The sequence below is a fragment of the Malaclemys terrapin genome, chromosome 7, assembly GCF_027887155.1.
Source record: "Malaclemys terrapin pileata isolate rMalTer1 chromosome 7, rMalTer1.hap1, whole genome shotgun sequence".
In the NCBI taxonomy this organism is placed as follows: Eukaryota; Metazoa; Chordata; order Testudines; family Emydidae; genus Malaclemys; species Malaclemys terrapin.
In genome coordinates, this window is record NC_071511.1 from 104,065,569 (window position 1) to 104,079,555 (window position 13,987).

General features: G+C 39.9%; 1 long non-coding RNA gene across 1 annotated transcript in view; it reads left to right on the forward strand.

Moving 5' to 3' along the window:
- Positions 1 to 11,200, forward strand: part of LOC128841247 (uncharacterized) — a 44,325-nt gene extending 33,125 nt beyond the window's left edge. Inside the window, exons 4-5 of the long non-coding RNA XR_008445788.1 lie at positions 3,216 to 3,271; positions 10,594 to 11,200. This is a non-coding gene — a long non-coding RNA (uncharacterized LOC128841247). The remainder of the gene's footprint in view (positions 1 to 3,215; positions 3,272 to 10,593) is intronic.
- Positions 11,201 to 13,987: the final 2,787 nt, after the last annotated feature.

Below are 13,987 nucleotides of genomic sequence, written 5' to 3' on the forward strand. Positions count from 1 at the left end.
TATGGAATATGGAAGTTGGGTGAGGAGCCATTTCAGCATATGCATGATTTATTAAAAGACAAATTTTAAATAGAACTGTATCCTAAACTGCTTTATGGTATTGTACCCAAACATTGCATTTCAATGCGGCATTCAACGTCCTTTATAGGAACAGACTCCTGAAACTCTTACCATCCCACAAAAGTGGTCCATAGTCATGCAAATAGTCCCATTGTCTTCAATGGGATTGATCAAATGATTAAGGGTTTACAGGATTAGGTTCCAATTTTGTAAATTATTGTGGATGAAACTGACAATGCCTGAGCTGTCAGATCAGAAGGAGTTTCTTTCGAATAAAAGTGGGCAGATGTGTGATAAGTCTTAGCTCCGTTGTTAAGATGAGGAACATATTTTCTTGGCAGTTCTTGGCAGATTCCTGAGGTGGCTGGTTTAAGGCATTATAATCTTCATTTATAGTTCTCTCACCCACAAAGCTGGAAAATGAGGCATTTGTTTTCTTTGTTTTGCTGCTCCAGTTCCAGTTAACAAAATGCATGTTAGACTAGTTTGGCTGCAAAGAAGAATTCTATGTACACTGGGAACAACACCTGATTCCTGTAAAGCTGCAGAACTGGGCTGACATCAGAATCCAAACATCCTCTTGTCAGTGCAAGCAGAGGAATTCCTCTACTGATTTGGACTTGCTGTGATACAGTATGGATGTCATGGATAATTCAGACCAATGGAGAGAAACAGAATCAAAAACACTGTTTAAACACCTTCCATCCCCTCCACTCTTCTCATCTTGAGGACTCCCAACCAACGTAACAGCACAATACATATGCTAACAAACTTAAACAAAGCCCCACCCCTGGATGGCAGGGCTAGCCCTAAGTCATTCTGTACCCTATACCCATTAAAAATCTCTTGCTGGTACTGTGTACTGGAGGGTACCATCTGACTTGCATTCTGGGCCATCCATGATATCATCACCAATGAGGTGGATAAAGTGTTTAGAAGTATAGCAGAGTTATTTGGCCCATAGGCCTAAATGACCACTTTTAATGATATCAGTATGATGCACAGCAGAGATAATGAATAAGAACCAGAAGCATTTTCCACAGCCCCATGTCGCGGGTAAAGCAGTAAAGATGTTAAAGTTTGGCTGAAATAAGATCAATTATTTTTTAATTTTATTGGATCTTGGGCTGAGTTGCTATTATCAAGATTCTCCAACCCTAATCAGCATTCAAACGGTTTACGGCCCACAAGAAAGGTTTCAGCAAGCACAGCTAATTCCAAGTTGGGATTTACACAACTTCCCTCACTTCGTGTATCGTCTTTTATTACAGTATTGAGGAACTGCAATGAAATTTTATTTCTTTGGAATTGACATACAATGATTGAAGTTCCCAAGAGTAAAACCAGGCAAGAAATCCTCCAGAGGGAGTTTAAAGGCTGGAAGTTGTCTTCTCCTGTGTTTTTTTTTTTTTTTTTCTTGAGAAATCAACACCTCAAAGTGTTTTTTGGTTTTCCATTTGTTTATTCCAGCCATAAATATTTTATTACTTAAAAAGGGAAGCAGTGTTTGCTTCTAATTGTTTTTGATTAAATATGCTAATTACATTTTGGAATATTAATGACACATACAGTACTAAATGTTTTAATAATGCAATGAAATAAGCTCACAAATATAACAACAAATTAACCTGAAACTGCTACATGGTTTTCATAATTTTATATTATAATACAAATCTGAGAAAAAATAAATCAAAGTCCAACCAACATTTCTGGCTTGCCAGTTAAAATTCAACTAAACTAAAAAATCCAAAAGAAACCAGAAACCACAACATTCTGGGCACCTTTGTAATTATAGTATGCAAGTTAATTAATTAATTAAAAAATTGAACCATTCCATTAACAGCATGTTGACCATGGGATGAGTCAGAGCAGATACAGAGTTGTTAAGACTTTAATCCAGTTAACTCATTCTAGGGTAAATCCTTTACCCAATTTGTAACCTGAATAACCAGGAAAATTCTGCAGGCATTCAGGAGGATGGAATTCTTCTTCATCCAGGCTTCAAAGCAGGGCAGCTACTGTCCTGTTCCACCCCTTTCCACCTCATCAGAGCCACCTCCATGAGGTGGACTATCCAACAATTCTGTTTAATCAAGGAGCTACTGGTCCTGCTTGTTCTCTGCTTCAGTCCATGGGACCCCTGCATAGACCTCTGCACAAAATCTAGGCATCTTGTCTCTCCAGCACATCAGTACTGGTTTCATAATAGTTAGCGCACACACCATGGTTTTAGCCCGATACCAAAGACAGAGTCTGCATTTGCATTTGGGAGGTATAGGCAGTTATGCCATAGCTGTGCTCCTCAATGTAGCCAGTTGAAAAAGTGGGGGGAAAGTTGCAATAAATACTCACCATAAGTAACACTAAAAAGAATGACAGTGGTGGAACTCATACTATTAAAATGGTGGTTCCCATAATGTGGTGGTGGTCCATGGAGCACTTCCAGATGGTACACAGAGCTGCTTTCTTCACCAGGTAGAAGGCTTTGTTGGTCCTCAAGCAGTGAGGGAAAACAAAGAGGTGCCAGAAGGTTAATAAATGTGTTAGATGTTTTAGGCAGAGAGTTGTCTTGTAAATTCTACTTTGGGATGAGTTCAGGACCAGACTTAGGACTTACTGGACAAAAATCATCCCTTTCATAAATGGGTGAAAGTCCTCAATGCATTTACACTTGCTTACACAAGGGCTGAATTAGATTGATTTTGAAACAAACTTTTTTTTTGAGGATCAACAGCAACAAGCTATAACTTGTTTACAAATTATTTTTCATTTCTGCGTGCCTCTGCCCTTCCTCCTTCTGTCCCAGACTGGAAGCAGAGTCTTGAAATATTGTGAGAAAAGCTATTCTCATAGTATTTCTGGTCCAACGGGAGATAGGAAGTAGTGAAAATCATGTTAAAGTATTTATTATTGGGAGATTTGCAGACCCAAAGGGTTCAGATGGTTTGGAGAAGTATCAAGTATTGTGGGTTCTGATCCTCTTTGAATCATTTGGTGTTCAGCCTTTACTTGCAGATTCCCAAATTACAGAGGACCTGATCCTATTCCTAATGACATCGATGGGAGTTTTGTCACAGCCTTCGGTGGGAGGTGAATCAAGCCCAAAGTAACCTGAGGAGAGTTTTCAGCTCCTTCTTACTTTCTGCTCCTTGCAGGATTGCACATCAAGATGGTGATTCATTAAAGAAGGACCTTTCAAAGATAGTTGCTGGTAAGATCTACTTTCCAATGCATGCAATAACATAATAGATCTCAGAGATATGGCAAGACTGCATATGAGTGGACAGTGAATAAATATACGAGGAGCTAATTAAAGATATAAACTGAGATCAGAAAACTTTTTGAAAGGCAATGCAATGTAAATGGAATATTTAAATATCATTCTTTGGAACTGGAGGTATTTTAACCTCACAGTCAAGGCCAAAACCAGAGAATCAAACAAAGGAAAAAGCACTATCTGCTCACAAAGGTGTAATATGAACTAAAGATAGGGCAGTGACAACAGAAGGCTTTATCCGACTGCTCTTTCAGTAGCTTTTGATTCCCACCCAAGGGATAACTCACCTCTTGGGCTCCATCAATCCACTTCCATTCTATGAAACCTCTGCCACCTCTCAAAACTGAGAGTGATGAATTAGGGGAGACAGTGTGTTGCTGTGTACATGTCTGCACAGAGGTGAGTTGAGAATATTCATCTCATTTCACTTGTGACCTTTTTTTATTCAGCAAACCTGAAAGGTCTGGGCTGCATAATCATAACTTGGGACACAAGATAAGTGAACTAATATATAAACAGTCTAATGTTTACATGACCTTATGATTTTACAGACCATATAAATTTTTAATTGGACTGTTAAAATATAGTAAACAGCTATTATACAAATTAAGTGGTAATAGGTATTTTTATTTTTATTCATGAATTAATCTTAAAGTAAGCTGATTACATAAATCTTCAGCCAAGCAGTAGCTAATCCTAGGCACAAACATTATTTTGACAAGATACATTCAAACAAACATTTTTGTGGCAAAATGTTATCAGATACTAGCAAATAATTAGGCTAAGACATTCCCTTCAATGTGAGCATTTTAGAGCTGTGATCATTAAGTGAAGGTACTGGGAGCAATCCAAAAGGGAACACAATATTGTAAGCACTTCAGAGTTCCTTTGTGGATTCTGATTAGGCTGCTGGACTCACTGATGTTTTCTTAAGTAAACATATTCACATATTGCAATGGTGGGGAAATCTTTATTAAATTAATGGCAAACAAAATGATGTTCATGTGGAGGAAATTATTATTCACCAAAATCTGTATTGCATTTTCAAGAGAAAACAGGGGAGGTGTTGATTTAAACCACAAATGGAATGGAATTTCAGCTTAGCTCTGAGCATCCACACTGAGCCTGTAGCCCCTAGTTTATGTCATTGTGAGAAAGAAATGATAGAGAAAGAAAAACATGCCTGTGAGCATATGTTAAAGCTGGAGTACCATTGCATACATTGAGCTCCTGCGTGGATCTGAATCAGTTTTAACATTGCTTGTGTTTATTTCTTTACTTGCATTTACTCTGGTTCTCAAACAGTGGTATTTTTTTTTTAAAAGTACCTGTAATAACATCGTTAACTTACCCAATAGTCTGAATGGACTATTGATTAGTAGATAATAAATAAAGGAGGTTTTAACAATGCTTATTATTTACTGGATCTGGTAACTACCTAATTAGAGGGTTATTGAATTTGAACAATGGTTGTTTGACATGATAGAATGTACAGCAGTGGTGAGCAACCTGTGGCCCACCAGGGTAATCCGCTGGCAGGCCGTGAGACAGTTTATTTACATTGACTGTCCACAGGCACGGTGGCCCGCAGCTCCCAGTGGCTGCGGTTCACCATTCCCGGCCAATGGGAGCTGCGGGAAGTGGCAGCCATCACGTCCCTGTGGCCTGTGCCTCTTCCCGCAGCTCCCATTGGCCGGGAACGATAAACCGCGGCCACTGGGATCTGCGGGAGGCCGTGCCTGCAGACGGTCAACGTAAACAAACTGTCTCATGGCCCGCCAGCGAATTACCTGACAGGCCACATGCGGCCCGTGATCCACAGGTTGCCCACCACTGATGTAGAGGAATATCTTCTTAAGTGACATTATAGTCTATTGTGCAAAAGCCTACTTAGAGATTTTTTTGTCATAGGCTATATGTCTGATGAAGCTATTAGGTCAGTGACGTGGCTAGTGATACAACATCCTCTAATAGCTCCTTGAGAGTCAGTATCACTGTCTGTAAGGTGAGTGTTGCGATCACACATGCACAATACATCTTGATGCAAAAATATCCTTTGAATTTTTGTCTAATCATAAAAATGGACTAGACTAGAAATAAGCACTATGTAAAATGAAATACCCTGAGTGTTCTCCTTTGATCCCCAAAGAATACCTGAACCCATCCATGATCCTAAATTAGAGCACAGAGCTCAATCCTGTAATGTGCTGAATGTCTTCAACCCCCACTGAATGTAAACATTCCGCACCTGACAAGATCAGGCCACAATGCTTAATTGTTAGCTAAATTTCAAAAGACTGTGAATTGCTAAGGCTTTGTATTGAATCTGTGAAAACGGAGTTATCAAATTCTCTGTACCAACAAACAGAGTAGCATGATGAACATTGATATAATACTGAGGATTTCTCCCCATTGGGATATTTACCAAGGAAACATGCTGTTTACATTTAGTCTGACAACAGACAACAATACACATTCAGATGTGCTAACATACGTGTAAAGTAGACATTGGCCCAAGCCCCCTGTTCAGATGTGGATTTCAAACAACCCAAATTCTGTAGGTGTTTGGGTCCAGGGTTCTGGTTTAGCCCATTGCTGTACTGGGCTTTGGTTTAGCCCATTTGAAAGAAAAGAACAGTTGGAAATATCTGGATTAAGATTTTCACCCTACCCACCCAAAAGTGAAGGGGTATTGAGATGTGGAGTCTGGGGACCCACATCTAATCTATCAGGAGGCACAGCACAAGAGACATGGCAATGGGACTTTGGTGGCTTTACACTACCTCGCACCTTTGGGATCTAGGGGCTAAACTGTTGTTTCTCTAACTTATTTCAAGTGTCCCTGAGGGACCATCTGACAGCCCAGTACAGCAACATAGTAGTGTGTGCCAACCATACCTCTTATTTCCCCCAAGAGGTCCCCTCCCATCCCTATAGTAGTATTTTCAGAGAGCCATTACGCATCCCCACACTGCTCTGGGAATAATTTGCACCTGGTGTTATCTGGCAGTTTTCTGACCCCTTTGTTTTGGAGGAGCAATGCCAAGTGGCCAGAGCACAATTCAGAACTGGGGCTAATGCTTGGGCATTTATCTAATATAAAGATAAATAATATATCTTGAACTAATTTGCATAAGTTTTGCTTTATGCAAGGCTATATTTTAATCATATGTTTTTTTTTTCTCATTAGTTGCTAGAACTTGGCATGATCCAGATTCCTAATCTCAAATCAATGTTTAGGATAAGTACAGTATGTCTGAATGCCTGCAGATTTCCAAGAGTTAAGAAATAATATTTTTTACTGGAAGATGTGCATTTGAAAGTTCTCATAAGCAAACCAATTGTTTGGCTTTCCACTTACAATGTTTGGTTTCTTGTTACATGAAGTACAGAGTGTGTAACTAAGCTGCTGCTCATTGTTTAAAAAAGTAAACTGCAAATCTCTCCAAGCTGCTCTCTTGTTATATTTCTAGATTCTCTTTGCACAAACACATACAGTACATACTGTAAAATGGATTATTATCCTAAATTGGGGCCTTGGTGCATAACAAGGAAGGCAAAAACAAGGTTCAGTACAATTAACCAAAAACTTCAGCCAACATTTTAAATAATGACCATTGATTTTGGATGCCTCTCTTTTTCTTTGCTCAATTTGGGACACTTCCAGCCACCCGCAGTCAGTGGTCCTCTTTTATGTTTGACCTTAATGTGCTGAAGAGGTAGCGACTGCAAGCCTTTGGCAAGCTAATCTGCCCAATTCCAGTGAAGCACAAAGACAAAATATACTGTACATTGGAATAACCTGGTTTAGAGAAAAGCAACAGAGGGTCCTGTGGCACCTTTAAGATTAACAGAAGTATTGGGAGCATAAGCTTTCGTGGGTAAGAACCTCACTTCTTCAGATGCAAGTAATGGAAATTTCCAGAGGCAGGTATAAATCAGTATGGAGATAATGAGGTTAGTTCAATCAGGGAGGGTGAGGTGCTCTTAATTAAACAAAGACTGTGAATGGCTATCCAACTACAGAAGCAGTTTCTCCTCCCTTGGTGTTCACAACTCAACTGCAACCAGAGCACCTCACCCTCCCTGATTGAACTAACCTCGTTATCTCAATACTGATTTATACCTGTCTCTGGAAATTTCCATTACTTGCATCTGAAGAAGAGAGGTTCTTACCCACGAAAGCCTATGCTCCCAATACTTCTGTTAGTCTTAAAGGTGCCACAGGACCCTCTGTTGCTTTTTACAGATTCAGACTAACATGGCTACCCCTCTGATACTGGTTTAGAGAACGCAGCATATTTCAGTAAGTGATATTCACCCACTAGAGCTTTGCAAAAAATCTCACCAGCAATCAAGGTGCCTACATGTTCAGCAGGGAGCACTAAATCTTAGCTTTTCTGATCTGCAACAGAGCCTGAGGGAACAGTCCTGCTGGAATGGAGTTTACAGAAAGATATGCAGAGTGGCTGCCTTCAGTAATCACTCTGGTGCCCCCTGCTGCCACTCCTTCTGCCAAGTGTCTCAGGCTTAGGCCCAAGACCAGAACATCCCGAGAGCAGCCCTGCTCTCCATCCACCTTCTCACTTTCCCTATCCTTTCTTCTTGGTGACCTTCCCCAACCACATTTTTCTCCTTCCCTTATTGCCGTTCTGACCACAAACTTGGCCCACTAGCTCTCTCTGTAGTTTTGTGATCCCAAGAAAGCTCTCACAGGAGCACACAGATTGTCAGAACCAGTCTATTCCAGCTGTTGCAGTTGTCCATACACCCTGGAGCATGGGAGTAGCCTGTTCTCCATCACTGTTGTCCTCTCCTTCTCTGGCAAGGAATAGTGGGGGAGCAACCATCAGAAGCAGGTGGATCTGAATCCTGCATGCTAAAAAGAAGAGCGGGAGCATCTTACATTATCTGTAGTTTCCACCACAAAGGATCACTAGCTTCGGGGAAATATTTGACAGTTCAAGATGCTAGCTCTAAGCAGCTGCTTATTAACTTTATTCCTAAAACCACTAGTGATCGAATATTTGAACTAAAATCTGACACACCCAGGGTAGTGCTAGTTTGCAAAACCCAAGCTTCCTCTGATACATCAGCCATTTATTGCCACACTTCCAAACAAGCAGTCCCTCCACCAGGACTGTGGACTAACATGAATCCTACCCTAGCAATAATTTTATAGGGTGTATACCATTTCTTGTTTAAACCAATACACAGGGCCTGATTTTTCCATTGCCCTGAACATTACTACATTGAAATCACAGTGTTTTCACCCACTGACACCATAGGCAGTGGCACTGAAACTGTGTCCAGAGAATGATTTCATAATGCTTGTAAACACAGTATTAAATGCTAGGTCTGCAGTGGCAGAATGTCATGTTCTACTGACATAGTTGCAGTGCTCATATGGACACGGCATAATACAGCTGAGGGGACAACCTGTCCAGAAAAATAAAAAGAAGAAATAGACAGAAAGTGGGTGATGGTTATTAGCCAGCCTATGAATCAGAGAGTAACAGGCATAGAACAGTATCAGAGGGGTAGCTGTGTTAGTCTGGATCTCTTAGGCATACAACAGACATTCATTCATGAGCCTGGATGCCCCTGACTACACCAGGTTGTGAGTTAATTACTTCTTAAGGAGGCGGCCTCAGCATTGCCTCACTCATTCCTGCTACATCCACCCTCTCTTTTCTCCTCCCTTTCCCACCATGCTTTCAGGCTAACAATCACACTGTTCTGTCTTTCCTTCTACATCCCTTTGGCTGTTTTTGTCTACTAGGGCCCTATTCCACTCACTCTATTTCTCCAGCTCCATTCTCTATGCCCCGCTCATTCTGTTCCTGAATGACATTCACATATGGGTGGTACTATACTTCATATTACACTCTCAATATGCTGTCAGGATCATTTTGATATTGTCCTTGGCCATGCATCAAAACTGTTGCCAAAGTAAATTTAAAAGCCACACGCAGCAGTTAGAACCTCATCAAACGTTGAATTCTGATGGTAAAATTTCACCTCTATAGCTGGGTTCAAAATTAAATTGAAATATGTTTGCATCAATAAAAATGTGTTTGCATCAATAAATGATGATACCTAGCACTTACATAATACTTTTCATCCATAGATTTCAGTGTGCTTTAGAAAGAATAAGTATCATCAAAGTTTTACAAAGTGGATACTGGGCACAGTTCTTGGCTATAGCAGAAATGTGCTTGGCACAAGACCCAAGGTGGGGGACAAAGTTGACTTTGTGTCACATTTGCATTGTGCTGGCTGGGAGCCTACTCAGCCTCTGGCACAACTTAGTATAGCCTGGTTCTAAAATGAGCCTTGCTGATCATGGGCCCTCCCTTCCAACCCTGATATTCTATGATTCTATGAAATGATTGTTCCTGAATCTTGGGGTAGATGGAGTATAGCAGCTCCCCATCCATGCCCCTTTTGGCCAGATATGCCCAGATAAGCTTAGGTCAGTCAAGTTGACTTCACAGCCCCTTTGTGCTATCAGAATGACCTAACAGGGCCTCATAGGGCCAGCTAATCTGTATCAGTTACATTATTTCCATTTGTTTGCAGTTGGAGAAAGTGAGGCACAGGAAAGGCAAGTAACTTTACCAGTGTCACACAGCAGGTCAGGAATAGGTTTCAGGTCTCCAGACTCCCAGGTCCATCCCATATACACTGAACCCTTTGTTTCCATAATTGTATAGCAACTCTCAAGTATGGAAGTCATCGCAAATATTCTGTTATTTACTAATCATATACATTTTTATGCCGTAATATTCAATGTTTTTTACATTCAATATGGTATTTTCATCTCCTTTTTTCTTCTAAATCTAAAGATGTAACATTTAAAGAAAAAGGAATCTTCAGCAAGAAACAGTCCAAATAAGCATTACAATTTTCAGTTTTCAATTACTCTAGAAGCGTAATAAGAAAACTCCCCCTACAGGCTTTCTCTTGTTAATGCAAGGCAAATATACATTTTCAGGCAATGATTTGTCCGGCTAATTATATGGTAAGTTATAAAGCCTGCCCAGAATACGTTAATTGCCTTCATAGCGGAAGAAGTATTTTCATCACACTATTGTATAGCTCATTTTCTTTATGAGATGAATAATGCAATCAGAACGCCCACTCTCTTTTCCTCAATCTCTCAGAACAAAATAGACTAGTTTAACTACAAATGTGAAAGTTGCATTTGCAAATATCTAACAATTATCCTGTGCATTTTTGCTCTTTATTACCAGAACTGCATTAGAACCCATGGGCCTAGAGCCAGGGATTACAGGGTCTGAAGCAAACAGTACTTCCTTATTGCCACCAGCTGCCCACAGAGGAGTACCACCAAGAAGTACTGAGATGTTAAGCCCTGCAGGAAGTCTCAACATAAGGCACATGAGCAACAGTCCTGATTCTGTGATTGGCTGGCACTCTCCATATAAACCAGGAAGTCACTTCTGGAAGTTGTGTGAGCAATGCAGACCTCTGGTGTGCTTCTGCCTGAGATGCCACTCCCTGCTGCGACTCGCCTGGATACTTGACCTTGGCCCAGCCTCTGACCCTGATCTTGGTTTACTATCTTCAACTTAGGGCCATTGCTGACGCTGGTGGAAGACCTTGGCCCAGCCTAACCCCTATTCTCGCCTCAGGCTCTCAAGTAGGTAATGGACTCTGACTCTGAGGTTTTGACCTGGCCAGTCCCTGGACTGCCCTTCAACTCTTCAGCCCAGACACTGAGCATTTCACCCTGCACACAAGCCACCTATGATCCAGCCCTGGCTACTTGGCAAAAACATGTTTTCTTTTTACCTATTTTAAGAGAAGAAATGAATGAGAAAATTATTTCCTTCTTTTCTACTGAAAAAGTTAGTACTACTTTATTTACCAAATGTCTGTTGTCTTAAGACATTCATCATGAACTAACATCATAAACTGGATACCAACAAACCAAGTGCAGCACATTTCTAAGTAACATTAACAAATACATGTTTAAAGCTCCAAGTTATATTATTATTTTACGTTTCAGAGAGGATCTGTATTGTGCATATGTGTTTTGAATAAGTTATAGATCTGAAGTGTATCATATTCTGTATTCAGTATCTGATGGTCAAAGCATAGATGGAAACTATGATGTTCTTCTTGGTGATATTTACGTAGGTTCTGTGACTGGCTTAAGGTTTAAATAAAATCTGATCACAAAACAAATTCCCGTATTCCAAAACAAAACGACCACCACCGCCTCACCTAAATTAGAAAAGAACAAGTATGTCTTGATAAACTTGATCTTTATATGGCTAGCTCCTTTCTAGTGCAGCTATTCCTTTAGAACCCTCATTTTCTGGTGGTCAGAGTTTATTATTTAACATAAAACTTTTTTGTGCATTGGAATTTTTCTTCCCTCTCCCACCCCTTGCTTTTATTGAACCCTTTATAAAATTCTGTGGATTGGATAAAATGCAAGCCAGAACTAACCCCTATTTGATTTGTTTTTTTAAACCAAAATTGACCAGAGACTTTGCAAAAACTCAGCTTTCTTACTCCATCTCTATTTTTTAGTTATTTAATTTATTTCAATGGTATTTCTAATCATGTTGGTGGGAAAATATCGGTTTAATTTTACTTAACCAACAAAAAAATTAGGACAGTGTAGTGCTAACGCCATGTGTTAGAGAGAGGCCAGGCGGTTCTATAAATGCAGTATAGGTCAATTCAGCCTGGCTCAATGGCTGATGCACACGCACCTACGGAGATGAGAGAAAAAACAAAAGAAACACTGGTTCTGTAGATCTCCCCTCATTGCTAGATTCACTTTTTTAAAAACAAGGTGCCCAACTTTAGAGTGCAGGATTCTTCTGTCTGTAACAGCACCCTAAGAATAATGAAAATACACTTCCAGTATAGGCTGGATGGTGGGCGAATCACCTAGTACTCAAAATTTGTAATAACATTTGCCAAACACAACTTTTTAGTTCTTTCAAAAGGGTCTTTCCTAACCATTGAAGATATTTCATCACAGAAATTGTCTGTCACCAATATGAAGACAGCCTAATTTTGCCTGGAGAGTTCATAGTCATTTTACCCTGATGAGAAGTGATAGTGTAATAGAATCTTGCAAAATTAACCAGCTTAGGCACAGAATCTTCCCACTCATCCCATGATAGTAATTAAACAATGGAATATTTTAATTTATCTTTAAAAAACGTTTAAAAAAATGCGTGCTCCTTGTGAGTGAGTGAGAAGAATTTTGCAAAGCAGCAGTAAGATAAATGAAGAATGACTAAGTCAAAACAAACTTAGTGGACTTCATAACCAAAGTGAGGAACCTCGCTGGCTCATCTTGTACAGCTGCTGCCTTTGGATTCAAGCCATGGTAATGTTCAGGATGAAGATGGAAGTTAAGGTATCTGTCAGTAGTACTGTAATAGTGTAAGAATTTCTTGTATTTATGGATTTCCTTTGGTTATAAATGGTCCCTTCTCATTGTTTTCTAACAGGAGATACAAACACCAGATAACTGACACCATACGCTTTGTTCTGCTGTTGCACTGTCGTTGCTGACTTCCCAACTGGGCAGTTCAATGAGGTGGAAGATATTAACTAAACTGGCAGCCATAATTAAGTGGGTGGAGGTGAGGACATCTGCTCTTCATATCTTGAGTTTGCCAACACATTTTAGGCATGTCCAGCTTTCTGTTGTTGCAAAAGCCCCTACAAATATATCAAGTGTAGTTCAAACAAGTTGGAACCTCCTGCTTGGTTTGGAAAATTTTGGCAAGCTTTTTTCCTTCTGCATCTAGCTAATAATTTTTCTGGTCTTCACAACATGGGCAAAGTGTCTCCAGATTTCATGTGATATTCTAACAGATGTTTTGTGATTATATACAGTATGTATAACCACTTTGTCATTGCATTAATTCAATTGGCATAATTTTTGACACAATTATCCATGGCTGTGAAACACTAGGGTCAAAGTATGTTCAGTATTGGTACTGTAACTCCTGCAGCAGACTGACTGCTGTATGTCATTTAAAAAAAAAAATCTTCATGTGTACATGTTTCCTGTTTGTTTATTTTAGAATACCTGACCATAGTAGAACGGACAGACTTGAACGTTGTCTAATGTGCAGTAACTGACATATAAACTGTGTTTTTCAATGACATTTAATTTTAAATTGTTTTAATCACTATAACACATAATAGGTATTAGAGAGTAATGGAATCATATGCATGTTGATGGTATGTTGGTGATTTGGAGGAACAAAATAGAAGAAGCTATGAGGGCTATGTCTGCACCAATGAATAAGGGAATGCAGTCAATATTTGTGAATGAGGTTTACCACTGTAGCCAAGAAGGCACTTTCCCAGCTGCATCTGGCAAGGTGAGACAATTTTTCTTTCAGAGGCAGACATCGCCGCTATAATCCATGCCTTTGTCATCTCAAATCACCTTGGCCCTATTCCATACCTGGCCTAGCTTTTGCTACTATAACAAGCAGCATAGATGAAGAATGCTCACTCCTTCTGTCTCAGTCATGTCCAGACCTGAGTCCAATCCACACAAACACCAGTGTGTCTGAATTATCCAGCATCTCAGCAGTACTGGTAAAACACCCCCTCTGTTTCCTTACATAATTACCCACA